Source organism: Apis laboriosa, unplaced genomic scaffold (genome assembly GCF_014066325.1).
Source record: "Apis laboriosa isolate Shangri-la unplaced genomic scaffold, ASM1406632v1 scaffold26_cov146, whole genome shotgun sequence".
Taxonomy (NCBI): domain Eukaryota; kingdom Metazoa; phylum Arthropoda; class Insecta; order Hymenoptera; family Apidae; genus Apis; species Apis laboriosa.
In genome coordinates this window covers 5,182,530-5,198,836 of record NW_025222592.1, presented here as the reverse complement: position 1 = coordinate 5,198,836, position 16,307 = coordinate 5,182,530, and the positions used below count along the sequence as shown (strand labels likewise).

General features: G+C 41.3%; 1 protein-coding gene across 4 annotated transcripts in view; it reads right to left on the bottom strand.

Moving 5' to 3' along the window:
* Positions 1 to 16,307, bottom strand: part of LOC122713984 (serine proteinase stubble-like) — a 71,046-nt gene that overhangs the window by 13,871 nt on the left and 40,868 nt on the right. For 2 of the 4 annotated variants that reach the window (XM_043934898.1, XM_043934901.1), the window contains exon 1: positions 11,633 to 11,764. The exons of the other annotated variants lie outside the window; for them this stretch is intronic. The gene's annotated coding sequence lies outside the window, so the exon portion shown is untranslated. Of the gene's footprint in view, positions 1 to 11,632; positions 11,765 to 16,307 lie in introns of those variants that run through there. 4 annotated transcript variants of the gene reach the window in all.

The window sequence follows — 16,307 nt, the reverse complement described above, 5'->3', positions numbered from 1 at the left end:
AAGTGTTATATTTCAATCGGAGAAAGTTGGATCAAAATATAATATAATCGTATACGAATAATACTTTTCCCGTATCCATAACTCGAAAACTGAGTGGTACCCTTAATATATAACTCAAGATTTTTACGTTCACGATAAATAAAAATTTCCATCCATTTACCTCGTTTCTTTTTATTATTTACCGCATCTGAATACATTCTGTTAATTAATCAATCAATTAATTATAACATACGTAATTGGAAGCCAATTATTTTCGGATAACAGATTAATCCAATCAGACTCGTTCGAGAAGGCATCGATGAAAATTTCCTTCCAACGAATGGAACGTCTCAACTCTATATCGACCGCGATATCTCATTTCCATCGAGGAATGGACATTGTGTTACCACGCTATTATATATATTGCGTGGGCGGTTTGATCGATAGACGATACGAAAGTTCGCAATCTCTTCGTTTCACGAGGAGGGTGATCACGCGAGCCGGTGGATGATGCCAGCAGGAGAGAAAATCGTGGTGAGTGCCGTACGCACGATGGCTGATTCTACTTGCAGACCTGCTATCCCTGCCACTGGAAATCACTAGCCGGGGACACGCGACGACGATCGATCCAACGAGTGGTACGCAAACATCAATTTCGTATTTCCGGACTGCCTTCGCCGCAGACAGAGTGATTTCTGAATGGGTCTGGATGCGATGGCTGCCCCCCCTCCTCTCCTTTTTCTGGGGGCTTGTCTCTTTGTCCCTCGCAACATTATATATAAAGATCTTCCTAGATCTTTACATCGAAAGTTCGAGCATATATTATTATCGTGATTATTTTTTTTCTTTTTGCACGATTCCTTTCTTTATAGATCTTCAACGTTTAGAATATTTTCTCTTTACCTTATCGCGGATATTAAAGTTCCACGCCTAACTTTTTAATTGTCGAACGAAAGAGATCACGATTTTCACGAATTCTAATCCTATTTTTTCGTAATGGAGATTATTTATAAGTTGTAATGCGTGTGCTGAGCTGGGATTGGATTAACTCAAGCGGAGGTTAATTGAATAATTCTGCAACGGGGAGATAGATAAAATTTGATCGAGGAAGAAAAATTCAAGGATATCGAGGATGAATATTTTCCAAGTTCTACGAAGTGAGGAAAGTTTGTCAAATATCGACGTTCAGCTTTGGAATATAACTTGGATATTCTAGAAAGTTTCGATAGAGGAAGGAAAGGAAGGAGATGGGAGCAATATTGATATATTGTTCTCGTCCTCTTATCTCGCTTCTCTTTCGCCCCTTATTTCCCTTGCAATGGAAAATCTCTTCTTACGATTTCGATGGATTTCGCAGAGGCGCAATTTCGATTTCTATTTTTCCTTCCGCGTCGTTTATCGATCGAAAACGAAAGTTTTCTGAAGCGAAACTGGCTCGGAACGAGCTTCTTACGCAACTTGTTCGTCCCGGATATGGGACGAAATTTGAATTTTTATAGGAACTGCTAGCGTCGAGATCGAGCTGGTGGATCGTGGACGAAACTTGTTTCTAACAAGCGTGAAAATGTTTCTTCTTATTCTTCCAACTTTTATGTATGCATTTTTCATATGGAAAGATACGTTTTTTCAAAGCATAACGACAAACTACACTTTTCAATTCCTCGTTATTTATTGATAAAATTTTTGTAAAGCGAATTTTAAAAAGTTTAAAAAATTTTTATCCAATAATACTTAATAATTATCTGTAATTAGATTGCAGATATGCAATAATTATAAGAAACTCAAATAAAAACATTCTATCCACTATAATATCCGGAAAATGAATTGGAAACCCCCTTCCACTTTTTTAATTTTAACGATTAAAAATTGAAAATTGAATTTGTATAAAAAATCCTATAAATTATTTTCTAAATTATCCTTTCAATACCTTCGATCGAGCGAGGAGACCTTGTTTCGATACCTCGAACCCGATGCGATCGATCACGATCGATCGATCGATCGAACTATCTAATAGGGAACTGAGAGGAGCGATCGGTAGGCGGGGAAAGGAAGGCAGAGTTAGTTGTCGGGGAAGAGGAACGATCGAGGAAGATAGAGTGCGTGTGTCCCTCGCGGTTGCAGAGGAACTGGGCCGTGGTCTCGTGTTACCACGTCTCCCGCACGAGCGCCCGCAAAAAGTGACACATATTTCAGGGCAACGAGAACTCGGTTGACCGCGAGCACGCGGAACATATCCGGCACACGATTTTTCGCCGCTCGTTTCCATTGATCTCGATATCCTCTCTGTAAACATCCGTCTATCCGGATGTCTTCTTTTTTCCCCCTTCGTTTCGTTTCGACTCGAATTCAAAATTTTTCATCCAAATTATCTTCAACAAACTTTATTGTTTAGGAGAATCGTTAAAATTAAAGGCTGAGCGGTGTCAAGATTTTTGTTATATTGTTGTTCCTTCGAAGTGATTCTCTGATCGAAATTTGAAAAATGTTGAACTCGAACGCCACGATTAATATTTAAAAATATTTCATGATAATAATAAAAAGAGGGATGAGCTGTATGTAATCGGCGAGATGAAGATTACGCGAGCAACAGATTGATCGTTCTCGCAGGTTGGTCACACTAAAGATACTTCAAGGATACACCTCGGTAGGCGATCCGATCGGCTTGGACCGTTAAGCGTCCGCCGGTGAGGAAAGAAAACTACTGCTCTACCCTACATGCTTCGAATAGTGTTCCGATCGGTGGCCTCTCTGGGGCAAGGTCAAGAAGCAAAGAGTATAAAACTGTCGCTGACTTAGGTGTTTCCTGGCCGACCAGACATCGCGAGAAACCGTGCAAAAAGTACACGCACCACATGACCTACTGATCCGACGGATTTATCCGATCGTAAGTCTTATCTCTTGGAATTTATCTAAACTATTCGCCCCATCGATTCTCATCCAATCGTTTCATAGTCGAGGATTAAATTTTCTCAATTATTATTCTATCAATTCTTTTTTTCGAGCCAGCTCGATATACACGAAACTTTATTTTTAAGGATATAAATTTTATAAATAAATTCTTCCATCTTTCTTCGATACACAATGCAATGCATTCTTCGAAATTGGATCGAATTTTCGAGATAAAAAAGTATCGAGTGCTTCGTATTCAATTTTCAATACTTGTTATCAATCGTTATTCAATAGATCGATCTTTGGAGTACATATTTTCGATCGTCGAACGATTGCTCGACCCTTCTCCCGCAATTTCATCGAGATAAAATATTCAAGACATTTTATAACGCAATTCAAAATTTCTTCAGAATTTTTTTTTTCATATCAATTATCAACGAATCTTCAACGAATCTACGATACAAATTTTCTATTCATAACGGAGAGCGAAGATCATCAAATTTTCACGACGAAAAATCGTCCTGGCGCGAAAAGCTTCCGCGTGAATTGGTGAAACGCGGCGGCCATTGGACAAGAGCAATCGTTGAAATCGTGGCGCGGATGCAGCACACCAGTTCTGTTTGTACTTTCTGCAACGGCGATAGTAAACGTGGCCGCCGCTGAGCCCCCCATTAACATTCATAGTCGCGACAAGGTTTCATAATGCTCGTGGTTCTCTGGCGACTTCCTAAACACGTGCCGGGATCTCTACGTGACGGGATTTCGTGAACGAGCGCCCATTAAAATTTATGCTCGCGTTTTCGGCCGTCCGTGGATAATTAACATCGTGGCATCGAATAATTTTTCCACCTCTGAAATGACGAAAGCGTTTCAATTTTTTTAATCCTTCGAAAAGATGTCGTTGAAAATCGAATCGAATCGAAGACGTCTTTCGGAAAATAAAAATCAATTCGATGCAATAATGATTGATTAATTTAAAAATCGATAAATTTTCTAATTTTTGAAAATTTAAATGCAAATCTAGAGCAGAGTGATTGAAGAAATCATGTGTGACGCAAAAGAAAGTTAATTAAACGAATAGCTATTCGTTTCGTAATAATTTTAAGCGAGAAAAGATAATATTTTAAACTTGAAAAAACTGATTACCAGATTCGATCCGATTTACAATTTTCCCACAGCCCGTTTAAATTTATCTCCAACCTTTTATCTCCATTTCTCTCGCTTCATTCTGTTACGACAGAGACACGAGTCTCGCAACAACGAGTCTCGAACAAACCTTGCCTGTGAATGAATCTTCTCGCATGCTACGAAACTTGTACCACGGCCCACACTCTATTGTACTGTCTTATAGGACAAGCGGCGGAAAAACGGTCCTCAAACTCAATCTGAAGTCAAGAGACAAGCTTATCTCCTTATCTCTACGACATTTAATATCACCAGATTATATCGATCAGAAGAAACGATATTTCTTTCGTTTTTAAAGTTTTCAAAAAAATCATTTGATTCTATTCGAAAGAATAGAATTATCATACCTTTTAGAATCGATCGATCCCTGTCAATGGATAGCACCGGAAAAACCGTTCGAAAGGTGTATCAATATATACTAGCATCACTTATTATTACTTCAAAGGCTTAAACAGATCTCCATCTTTCCATTTCTCTTCCATTTCAATTTGCATAAACATCGGGCGACCGATACAACCCGATATAAGTATACGTTCCATCGACGTCTCACGTGCACGGTGACACGATTCATTACACGGGCATTAATTCTAATTTCCGTGAGATTGTGCATATACGATAACCGTGTGCTCCCTTCCTCCTCCCCCTCCGCAAACAAATGTTCCGTAACGAGTGGCTTGGGTTATCATCACAGCGACTCTCGTTCCCATTTCCACAACATTTAATCGTTCTCTTACCGCGAAAATATCCCATAGTAGCGAAAACCAGTGGAGAGAAGGCCGACGCTACGCTTTGAACGCGGAGGCGTTAAACGCGCCTTTCTATTGTGAGCCGCGTTGGTCCAACAACGTTGCTCGAGGGAAGGAGGGAGGTCAGATTTGAAGAAGGAGCCAACCGCAATTTAACCTCGTTATCCCTCGTGATGACTCGATGGCTGATTAAGAACGCGTCAATTAACCCACTAACCGACCAATTAACCGGCCCTCCCTAACGGGGACAAAGGCCCCCCCTCTCCCTCGTCTTTTTCGACCATGAGAAAAAGTCTTGAAATTTTATAATCTTATAAGTATCACGTAAGTAAAAACGAAATTATTCTATTTTCCAACGAAATGTTTTTTAATCCTGTTCCATATATATTTTACTTGGACAGTAATGAAAGGGAATTTTAAACGATAGGAAATGTAATATGCTCGTATTTAATTACGTTGATGTGTAAACGCAATAATTTTTTACAGCCACTATATATATATATATATAAAGAGAGAGAAGAAACTCTTTTCAAATTTGCACCAATACATTCGAGACCATAATGTATAGAAGTAGAACGTCAATTATCCGAATTAAAAAATACTTAGTAAAAAAAAAATTATGTTATACATTTCCGATCGTGAATGGAACGAAGAGGAATGATCGTCAATAATTAACGTAAATCGCCTATAAAGTATAAAGAGGAGGAATTAAATTGCGGTTTAAGAGAAGATGACGCCCTGTAGACGGCTAATAAGATGATGGATTGCGATTAGCAATTGCGACAACTCTGTCTCGATTTCACGGATCGATGTCGTTATTCGAGAAATTCGTCTCGATCGTTTCGAAGGATAAAGAAGCGAGAGATTTCTTCATCCCCTTTGTCCTTCCCTGTCCATTCCTCTGTCTAATCCTCGACAGAGATCGGTTTTGCCTTTCTTTGTCGTTCGCTGTGAGGCTCTGCTCTTCCGTAACGCCCCGCCAAATCATCGGTTTCCCAGTTCACGAGTGATCCCTATCTGTAGCAGGCAGAGCCGCTTGATACCGCGGTAATTTAATTTATGTCTTTCCTGGCTTGTTCACTCGCCGACCAAGGAAAGGCGTTCGCGGGGTTTTAACAAGCGGGCGTAGCACGGCTTTTGCAGGAAATGGAGGATGATTAAGGGGAGCAGAAGAAGAGCCTGAGTTCGTCAGCCTGGAATTTGGTTGTTACCGCTTTCTCATGGGAAAGATTGTTCGCTTTCGAGTGTACGTATCGTACATATCGATCGTGTACCACCGTCCATTCTCACGCCGATCAAATCCTCCTTCCCAATTTCACTGTTTGCTTTCTAGGCCTCGTCTCGTTTATCAATATCCTCGTTTTTTGAAGGAAGATTTACCGATTATTTCAGTTAAATTTTTTTAACTTATCTCATCGATCTTTCCTAGTTTTTATTTATTTTTTTCCTAGAGACATTTTTGCATTCGTAACACGCCATATTGTTTTCGATCGAAAGAATCGCGCATGCGCGAGGGATCAACGCGCACTGAATTATTTTATTGTTGTTATTATTTATTAAGGCATTATTTTTGTAAAGGCATATATATTCCAGTTCTCAAATAAAATTGCCTTTTATTTTTTCGAACAGTGAAGAATGTAAATATCTCTGGCGCCGGAGAGTTAATATCGGGAGGGATGCGTGATTGAAGAGATTAAAATGATCTATAAGAACACGGACTATTAAAGAATGGATTACTAGACGTTATTGAAGATGGCATCCTACGTACAACTATTAATCGCCTCGTGGGGTGCTGGGCAAAATTGGATCGTAATTAGCCACCGGTTTTTGCGCGATTTATGTCTCTTAATAAAGACTGACCCGTGGCATTCATAATTCCCCCATCTTATTTCCGAGATATGGCTTTTTGCTCCGCTTCGTTTCGGTGATGCGAGCACGGCTTAGACGGCTATCGATGATGTACAGTTACTCAATCGCGGAAAGAGAGGCGAAGAACCGTGAAGAGGAAGAGGAGATATCGACGCGTGTTTCGCCGCTACCGTATCCCATACCATGCCCACTATCAGATCGTGGATGAGACCAACAATGGGTTACGTTCAAGGATGGCCGAGAAAATTGATTTTAAACGAACGTGAAAGCTATTCGAACTTGTTCGATCGCTATTTATATTAATCGGAAAGTCAAATTTACCGCCAATTTCTATCGAATTAACAACCCATCAAGATTAAAAAAAAAAAAAAATGTGGGAAAAAGAGAGATTCGTCCATATTCTATAATAATGCTAATAATCGCAAAATTATTGGTTCGATCGAACGGTGATCATCCACGGCGAACAATTAAAATTTTTACCAAACGGTAATCTTTGAGATATCTCTGCTCGTCATTCACGCTTCGGTCTTCGAAGTCTCCTCTCTTCGGCGACGATTAACCGCAGTATCACCGTCCATTAATTCTATTCATAGAGAACCGCGGAGACCAGTTTCCCGTACACACTCCGTCCCAAGCTCGCAACGAATCCGCTACGCGGGCATTAAGCCCACGACGACCGAGTATCGGTTGCCCGGTTGCCTGATACCAGATAGCACACCCAGCTAATAAACTGTTTCATTGGCTGGTTCGCCGCTTGCCGTTAAGCCGACCCGATCGAGGATCGATTTTTGGGAGCCGAGACGAGGCGATTGCACGTATATTTCGCGGACGCTTCGATACATCCTCGATCTGCTATGCGGATAATGAATTGTTGCAGAGATACATTTTTAAAAAAATGATGGATCAGTTAGATGAATAAGTTAAATTTATTTCCACCTGTTTACTTTTTCGAATATTATCACATCTACGTTTTTGAAACAGATATATATATATTTTAATTAATTTCAATGTTGAAGTGAAAGTTTTTGCCGATCGATGAAAAATCGTTACGCTACGAAAGTGAAACGAAAGTTCGAAAGTTTTATTTTTTAAAAAAATGTAGCGATTCGATTACTATTTAAAGATTGTTTCGATCTAGAAAAAAAGAAATTCTTATAAATTCTAGGTATACAAATTATACTATTTTATGGTGTTTTCATCAAAGTTTCGCGAAATGGAAACAACCAGGAGGAAAATTTGGGATTCGAACTATTCTTTATCGGATGCAAAATAGTGAGAACCCTCTCTCGCCAATCTCCATTCTATTCCCGTTATCCGTAGACTGATATAATTATCGCGAGACAGAACCAGTTATCAAACCCGTGAGAAAAAGAAAGAATGGAGAAAAATCGGATGAGGCAGACAACCGCGTGTTCTCCACGGTAGCTCACGTGCCTGAAATTTCACGGTCGACCAGGATGTCTCTCATTAACGGTGTCCCATTAAACGAAGACACTTTATCGGTAAACGATAAATTCTTTCCAACGATAAAAGATAAAAGGAAACCGGCACAAGTGCGCGACCATCTTTCGTTCCGCGGCCGAAACGATCGCGGATTTGGACAAGTCGAGGTGGTTTCTCGAGATGGTAGACGCGAAAATCGAGCCATGGAGATCCCGTTGCACGCGTAGAAAGAGAGAGAAAGAGAGAGAGAGAGAGAAAAGAGGCGAGCCGCGAGATAACGCCAACTTCCTGCGAAGCGGAGGCGATCGACGACTTTCGATCGATCAGAAATGATCGAGGACGACGTCTCGTGGAAACGTGGACCTGTCCTCAGAAATGCCCATCCTCGATTGTCCACGCCAGTTTTCGCTTCGATGGACAGACACGGCGGATGAGAAATTTTAGTAACAGCGCGGCGAGGTTTTTTTGAAAGTTAGGTCCTACACTTTTAACACACACTTTTAACAGGATTATGGTATCTCTTTGACTCAATTGGATTAGAATATAATCGACGGACTTCAAGATGAGATCTTCGACGATGTTGTTTGATTTTCCGATAGATTTTCTTCCTTTTTTTTTTTTTTTTTTTCTTCGAAATCAAGTAAAGAAACAGGAATTGACCAGGACGATGCTCGCATACTTATTCCGCCATAGTCGAGCAGAAAACTCGATGACCGAAACGGTTGAATACGAAATATCGGGAGCGTGTCACGCAATTGAACGTCCTAATGCATCGGTAATCGGCGAATCAGCAATTTAGTATACACAATTAAAGTAATAGCACTTATTTTATCCGCGTCTTAACAACGCTACGGTACATCGAACGGGTCGATAATGACAATACTCGGCTACTGGAACGAACGGGAGAAATGTCGGGTCACGATACGACACGCCAATTGAAACTGATAGCTCGTTTCAAGACAGAGGCAAATTTACCGTGCAATCGTATTATCTATAAACGTGCACGTCCACACTATTTCGCCTCCCTCGAGAGCCTCGAAAGCTTTCGTGGCTAATGCCCGTTTTACACCGTTGGAGAATCTCGATTCCCTCGATAATTAACTTCGAAAGTTAACTTCGAAGCGATTTGCCGAACGACAACGAGCGCCACTAACTTCACTCTTTTTTTGCTTTTAATAACTGGACCATGTTTCTGGTTCACTCTTCAAGCGTCACTTTCCCTACGCTTTCTGCTTTCCTTCACGAAATCGAGGTTTATCGAGAATTTCTAAACACCTTCGATTGAAATTCCATATAACTACTCTAATTATATCGTTATAACGCGACACTAGCGCCATATGACTATACAACTTACTCGGACCAAATATTTATTTACGCGTGTTATCCATTTATGCGTCTCCTTGATTCAATTGATTTGATTATTTCTACACTTGTTTCTTGCTTTTCAAATATCGTTATATCTACAATTTTTAAGCAGAAATATATATGTTTTTTAATTCTTCTAATATTGAAACGTTTAATATTGAAAGTTTTTGCCGATCGTCAAAATGTTATTGTTGCGAAAGTGAAACGAAAGTTTGAAGTTTTATTTTTTAAAAATAAATGCGTGCAATTCGATCACTTTTCGCGTTCTCCTTTTAAATATATTGAAAACTTCACGTCCCGGTAACTGGCACGTTTACCTTAGATGCTATCTCGGCTTCTATTCGAGACACAAGGGACGAACATTTCCAAGCAACACGCAAAACAAACACCGCCGTTCGATCGAAACACGGAAGACGAAAGTGGACTTCCACGAGGAGGACAGAGAAGAACCCTTTTGTAACTTTGCCTAGCCTATCTCGTGGCAACATGTTGCTCCTTTTGATCTCTGCCGCTTTATCCAAGTTTTTCGATCCCCCGTACAATGCATACCCTGTATATCCATCGTGCACAAATCTCAAAAACGATGATGCATAATTATAGAACACGTTTCCCAGAATTAAAACTTTCTTCCCTTGGCGTAACACCTTTTTTCTTCTTTTCGACACCTTAATTAATTTAGAACACACGTTTCTTCTCCCCTATTCTTCCCAAAGAAGAATCTTTCGAATTTCATTTCTTAGATCATCTCAAATTCTTCTTTTCTTTTTTAATAAAATTCAAATCTAATTGAAAGTATAATTCGAAGATCGTTGGAAAAATCGACAAGCCTCGTTTCTCTCTCTTTCTCTCTCTCTCTCTCTCTCTCCCTCTCTCGATTCCTTTAAACCGGTCGGTGTGGACCAGGCATAAGGCTGTACGCGCGATTAACGGCCGATGAAGAAGTATTACGGAAGTATGACAACGGTAATAGATAACTGGGAACGAACGTACGTATCGCGGCTGGTTTTCGATCGAAGTCACGTTCGGCGTCGTTACGGTATTCGAGTGGGCATGGAAATCGTAGCATCGGCCATCAAGGACTCGCCAACTGGTAGCTGAATTGTCGGGTCTTTATCGCGTCTGCGCGATTGCTTCCGCGGATAAAATCTCTTTCTTCTCGCCTCCTCCTCTCCTTCCCTCCCCCTCACCCATTCTCCGTTTTTCCTCCCATGTCCCCTACAGCCAGGCGAAGGAGAGACGATCGCATCGTAAAGGACAAACTCTCCGGCCTCTAGATGAGGTATGGGCTGTCCCATTCTCGCTTTTACTTTTACAACGGCAACGTTCTTTTTCACCCTTCAGGTTTATTGACGTTACGCCTGAAGAAGCTCGTCTTGGGTTTCTATTGTCAGCTTTCCAACGTTTGAATGGAGCTTCCTTCGTTCAAAGACAGAAGCGATCGTATACGAGATCGGGATAAAAATTAGCGTCTCATCTTATATCCAGATAATCTGTGAAATTTCGAAAGTTTTCGATTTAAAGGCTTTTCAGAAGATTTTTTTTTTCTATTATTGAAACAATATCTCATAATTGGTTAACTTGCTTGAAATCACGTTAAATTGTCTCGAATAATTTGAATTTAAAAATAGGATCAATAAAGAAAAGTTTAAAACGAAGACCAATATATATATATACCTAAACACAAGTCCCGATAAAATTAAAATTTCGATCACACGAAGAATTAGAATTGGAAATGGAATATAAAGGTTAACGACACTTGAGTATGGAACGGAGTAAACGCGAAGATTAATCGAATTGTTAACGCAACAATTACCCAATCGAAATTATCTCGCAATAAAAATAAGATTCCAAATTTTCTTATTCAGAATCGAATCGAAGGGTTAACGGCACTCGAGAGGACGGTAAACGCAAAGGGTTAATCGGCCGATCGATCGAATTCTGCCCGTTCTCCTTCGTTCCTACGTTCCGTCCTCGATGAAGTTGTATCGAGGCGAGGCGAGGCGAGAAACCGGGGGGATCGGGTTGGCGCTGGTCGGCGCGAGAGATAGAGAGAGAGAGAGAGAGAGAGAGAGAAAGAGAGTATCGGCGGTCGATCGGCGGACACGATTTTCCGAAGGAAGCACGGAAGAATGAGAGACACGCGGAAGAAGAAGTACCTGGATCTCCCTTGGGATCAGACTGGTCCGTGACTGGTCAATCCTCGTAATTACTTCATCCGCGCTCGCTCCGAATCCTGGTGTCCTGACGGCTGGTTGCTTCGTTTCCCGCTTCCCCTTCTGATAGCGGCGTGTCACTCGCCATTCTGCACCACCCTCCAATTTTCCTCCCTCGTCCCACCCTTCTCTTCGCCTCCTTCAAATTCAAATTTTCACTCCTCCATCCTCGTACCTGATCCGTCTATTGCGCCAACCGAAAGGGAGGCTTTCCAGTTCGCGCGATCTCTTTAACGGCGAACGAGCATCGAAGTGGCCAGACAGAGGCGAGTTGTGTCGATCCAAGTGTATCGCGGTTGTGGGACTGTTGATCGATGTTGCAACGCCTCCTCTCAGGGGAGAGGAGAGGCTCGGCTTCGGCTATGAGTCAGGCGGATGGAATACGAGTAATTCACCTCCTTGGTGAACCGTTGGATTTAATTTCCGGCAGATTCCTCTGTTTCTGCTCGGATCGAAATAAATTGATTAACGACGATATTGAAGATATACATATGTATATATATATATACATATATATCCGTCGTTCCAATATCCTTGGACATCAAGGATATTCGGCCAACGATGACCGGACGGAGCCAAGCTTCCCCTTACACTGATCCAATTGTTACGATCGCCGCGATCGGATCGAAGTTATCGATACAATTATCACTGAGATCCGGACAAGAGTGTCGATGGACGGGCCAATCTCTTTGGAGAGAGGAGACGAACGAATTTGGGCGGGCATCGATATCGAAAGGGCAAGGATCTCGGGGCGAGGCGACGATCGTGAGGCGGAAGGGCGATATCCCGGAGGATCGGATCGGATCGGTCTACGAGAGATCGAGCACGGGCGTAGCGGTCGAGGTTTAACCGTGACGGACGCCGGCCTGGCACTGAACGGCTTAACCGGTATACAACCACTGACCATCACCATCGTAGCCATCATCGGCCCTCCTCGTCTTGTCTCTCGTTGGCCGCCGTTCCTCTCTCTCTCTCTCTCTCTCTCTCTCCCTCTCGCTCCACCGGCCTTCTCCCTCTCTCCTTCCTCCTCACTCGTTCACCCTCTTCTTTTCTACCGCTAACTACTATCGCCACCGTCACTCGTCCTTCTTCCAGCGCCTTCTTCCTCGGCCCGCCGCGGCGTCTTCGGCTATTCAAGGTCATACGGGGAAATATGTCAAAATCGAGCCACCATGCGCTCCCGTTCCGAGGTACCGGTCAGCTGGATGGACTTCAACTACACTTTCGTGGCTGGGAATCGTTCGATAAACTTTTCTCGGGAAACGGTACTTTAGACCGGTCAAACTTTTCCATGTGGCAGGTATTCCATACGTATTTGAATACGTACGTTCCTCCTTTTCTCCCTTTTTCTTTGCTAGAAATTTTTCTAGCAAACTTCGGATACGCTTTCGTGAAGTATCAAGATAGTTTCGAGAATAGCGTGGTACTTTCGATCGATCAAACTTTTGAACGCGTTTCCTCTCCTTCTCTGGTAGAATTTGGTAACTAGAGTGGACACAGTTTCGTGCCATTCGATACTTTGATGCCACTTTTGTACTCGAATAGTCGAAAGATGTGTACAGTTTGAAATACGACAGATTCCGATTCTGTTCTTGATGTTTCCTCTTTTTTCTCTTTTTAAAATTTGTAAAATTTGTAAAATTTTTTCGCTAACTGGATACTCTTTCGTGTCGGTGAATCGGCGAATCGTTCAAAGGTAGACGAGTAGTCAAACTTTTGAACACGTTTCCTTTTTTTTTCTTTGGCAACTGAATAACGCTTTCGTGCTACCAGATTTGCGAACAGTATTTTCGTCGAAGGATCAAAGAAGAGATGGATTAGATGGTCAAATTTCTGAACGGATTGGACGTATTTATTTCTCTTTTTTCTTTTTCTTTCGGGAGAAAGAGGATTTCTCATAAGCCGACACCGTTAAATCGATCGTTCCTTTTCTCTCGATCTCAATTCTCTAGAATTGATTTCGAGAACATATTAAAGCTCGAATCGAAGCGAAAGAATTGATTTGACGATTGCGATCGACCAAACGTCACCATGCAAATTATTTACAATTTTTTTCTTATCAATTCAAAACAATATCCTCAAATTCTTAACAACGAAAAAAAAAAAAAAAAAAGAAGAAGAAAGAGTGCTTTGGAAGTAGTCCAAACGTTTAGCCATCAGCAACAGCCAACGTTATTTCCTCCAGCAACGGTAGAAACTCAAACAGATGTTTCATAAGATAACGTTGCGTTACGGTTGCCAGAGGACTCATACCCAGCAGCGTGACGTATCGAAACGGTCGCCTGATTCGCGCGCAAATTCCACTTCTTGCCTCGAAAAACTGAGCTTGTCCCCGCGAAACTCTGCTCAGATATACAGGAAGAAACTGCTTAATTTACATCGTGATGTTTGGTCGATTGCAAGATCCAGAGGCTCGTCCACGAAACTAGGCCGTACGCTTCTCATTGTGCCCGATCCTCGTCGTCTCTCTCTTTCTCTCTCTCTCTCTCTCTCTCTCTCTCTCTCTCTCGTACGCGCGTGCACACACACACACACACACACATTTGCATTTTCCGCGCGTGAATTATCCGCACGTGGTCATCTATCAAAATCACGTCCGACGCGTGTCAGCCTCGCTTCCTCGAGGATCCAACGTGATAACGAGGCCAGCACACAGTGGGATGAAAGTTTATCATGTTGCAAATTATTGATAATGCATTCTTGGATCTCGTTATTATAGTTTTATTGCAAATTTTCATCTTTATAGTTCTAAAAGAATTTGCCTAAGGGAAATGAAATTTAAATTCCTACCTCCTAGTTCATAGCTATTTTCTTCCTGGCTCTGATCATTCGGTGAACGATCCATTTATCTCCACGTTTAAATTGATTAATCGAGATCTTACTGCAGTCGCTCGCTAACTAGCATCGTATAAGAAACAGTAGACTCTTGGAAAATTAAGGTTACTCGTTCTTCTCTTTTTTGAAAAAATGTTTAAAATATTCAGATTATTATCCACGCCAGGCTTTCCTAAAAAAAAAAAAGGAAGAAAAAAGAAGAGAAAAAATACAGACATTATTCCTGAAGACTATTAACGTATCCCAAATCTCTTCTTTCGTAAGAAAAGAATGCTACACGGAATTTACACACACACATATACACACACATCCAAGTAACCTTTCCCTTCCAATTGTTCCACCTACGGGATGAAATATCTCCATCGAACAATGCGACGAGACGAGCGGCGTGACAACGATCGAAACCGCTTAATTTTTGCATCGCCACGCCGCGTCCATTCGCGAGAAAGATACGATCGGGCCGAGGTACGCGGTTGGAAAGCAAGAAAGCGGATTGTGAAAAGGCTCGGGGCGTGTAAGAAACGGCGCAACGGGAGAAAACACGCGGCCGGCAGCCCGTGACGCAATTAACGACGAAATTATTTCCACTAATTGCGGGGCGTACGCGTCCTTTTCAACGAGCGTACGCCGACCAAGGACCGTTTTCAAGGACCGTACGATTCCAGATTTTCGTACGTTTCCCCGTTTTCTTCTTCCCCTTCTCGAACGAATCTGTCGAACGAGATCGCCAATATTCGAAAGAAACCCCCTTCTCTGTTTTGAAAGAGGGGAAAAATTGGATGAGTATTTTGAAGTTGATTTTAAAGAGGGATCGAGTTGGGGATTTGAAGAGAAACGTTATAGTGTTACGGCGTTGGAATTTTAATTGAAGAATCCGCGAAGATGGATGGATTCTTAGATATTGGCTGGTTTGTTTTCGAAATTGAATAATTAATGATATAACGATTAATTTGCATTAATCGTTCCATCGAGATTACTTATTGGTAAGTGAAATTTCTATTGAATGTGATTTATTCGAGAACTCGTTCGTTCGTCCGGTAATTAATTTCGTATAGAGATAATAGATTCTTTTATTTCTTCACTGATATCTTTATTGTAATTGACTGATTTATTACAAACTCGTCAATTACTTTTCTCTGCTCGAAATGAATTACGTATCCTTGCAGTTTTTTTTAATATATATGTATATTTAAATATTTCACATAAATAATCTGGAATAGATCTACAATCTGGAATAATAAAAACTTCTCGTAATATCTCTCTAAATATCTATAGTAGAATCCTCTCGTGCAGAAACGTCCGCCATGTTTGAACGAACAAAGTACACAAATAAATATAACATATATATATATATACATATCCTCATATTCTACGTTTTCGTTAAAAGTTCAGCATCGAAATTCAACGCCACAACAACTCACGAATATGAAATCACAATTTCAACTTCGAAATTCGTATTCATCTATATAAATATAGATTATACATATATATAGATAAATATATTTACATTTCCACATTTTCGCCAAGTATTATTCGCGAGTAACAGTTCGAAAAAAAGTCGAGCAGAAACCGTAAAAAAATAATTTCGAAATTATTAATTCGCGACTGGTACGCAGCTGGTGTAAACGCGGTGGCAACACCAGCGCGAGATTAGCGGTAACTCTACCGGAGGAAGAAGAGCCCATTGAGGAGTAAAGGCCAGTTTCCACGTAGAGAGTTGCCCATCGTCCGTTGCCCCGCGTCTCGTTGTTGTCTGCATCGATAAGGTATCGAGGAAGAGAGA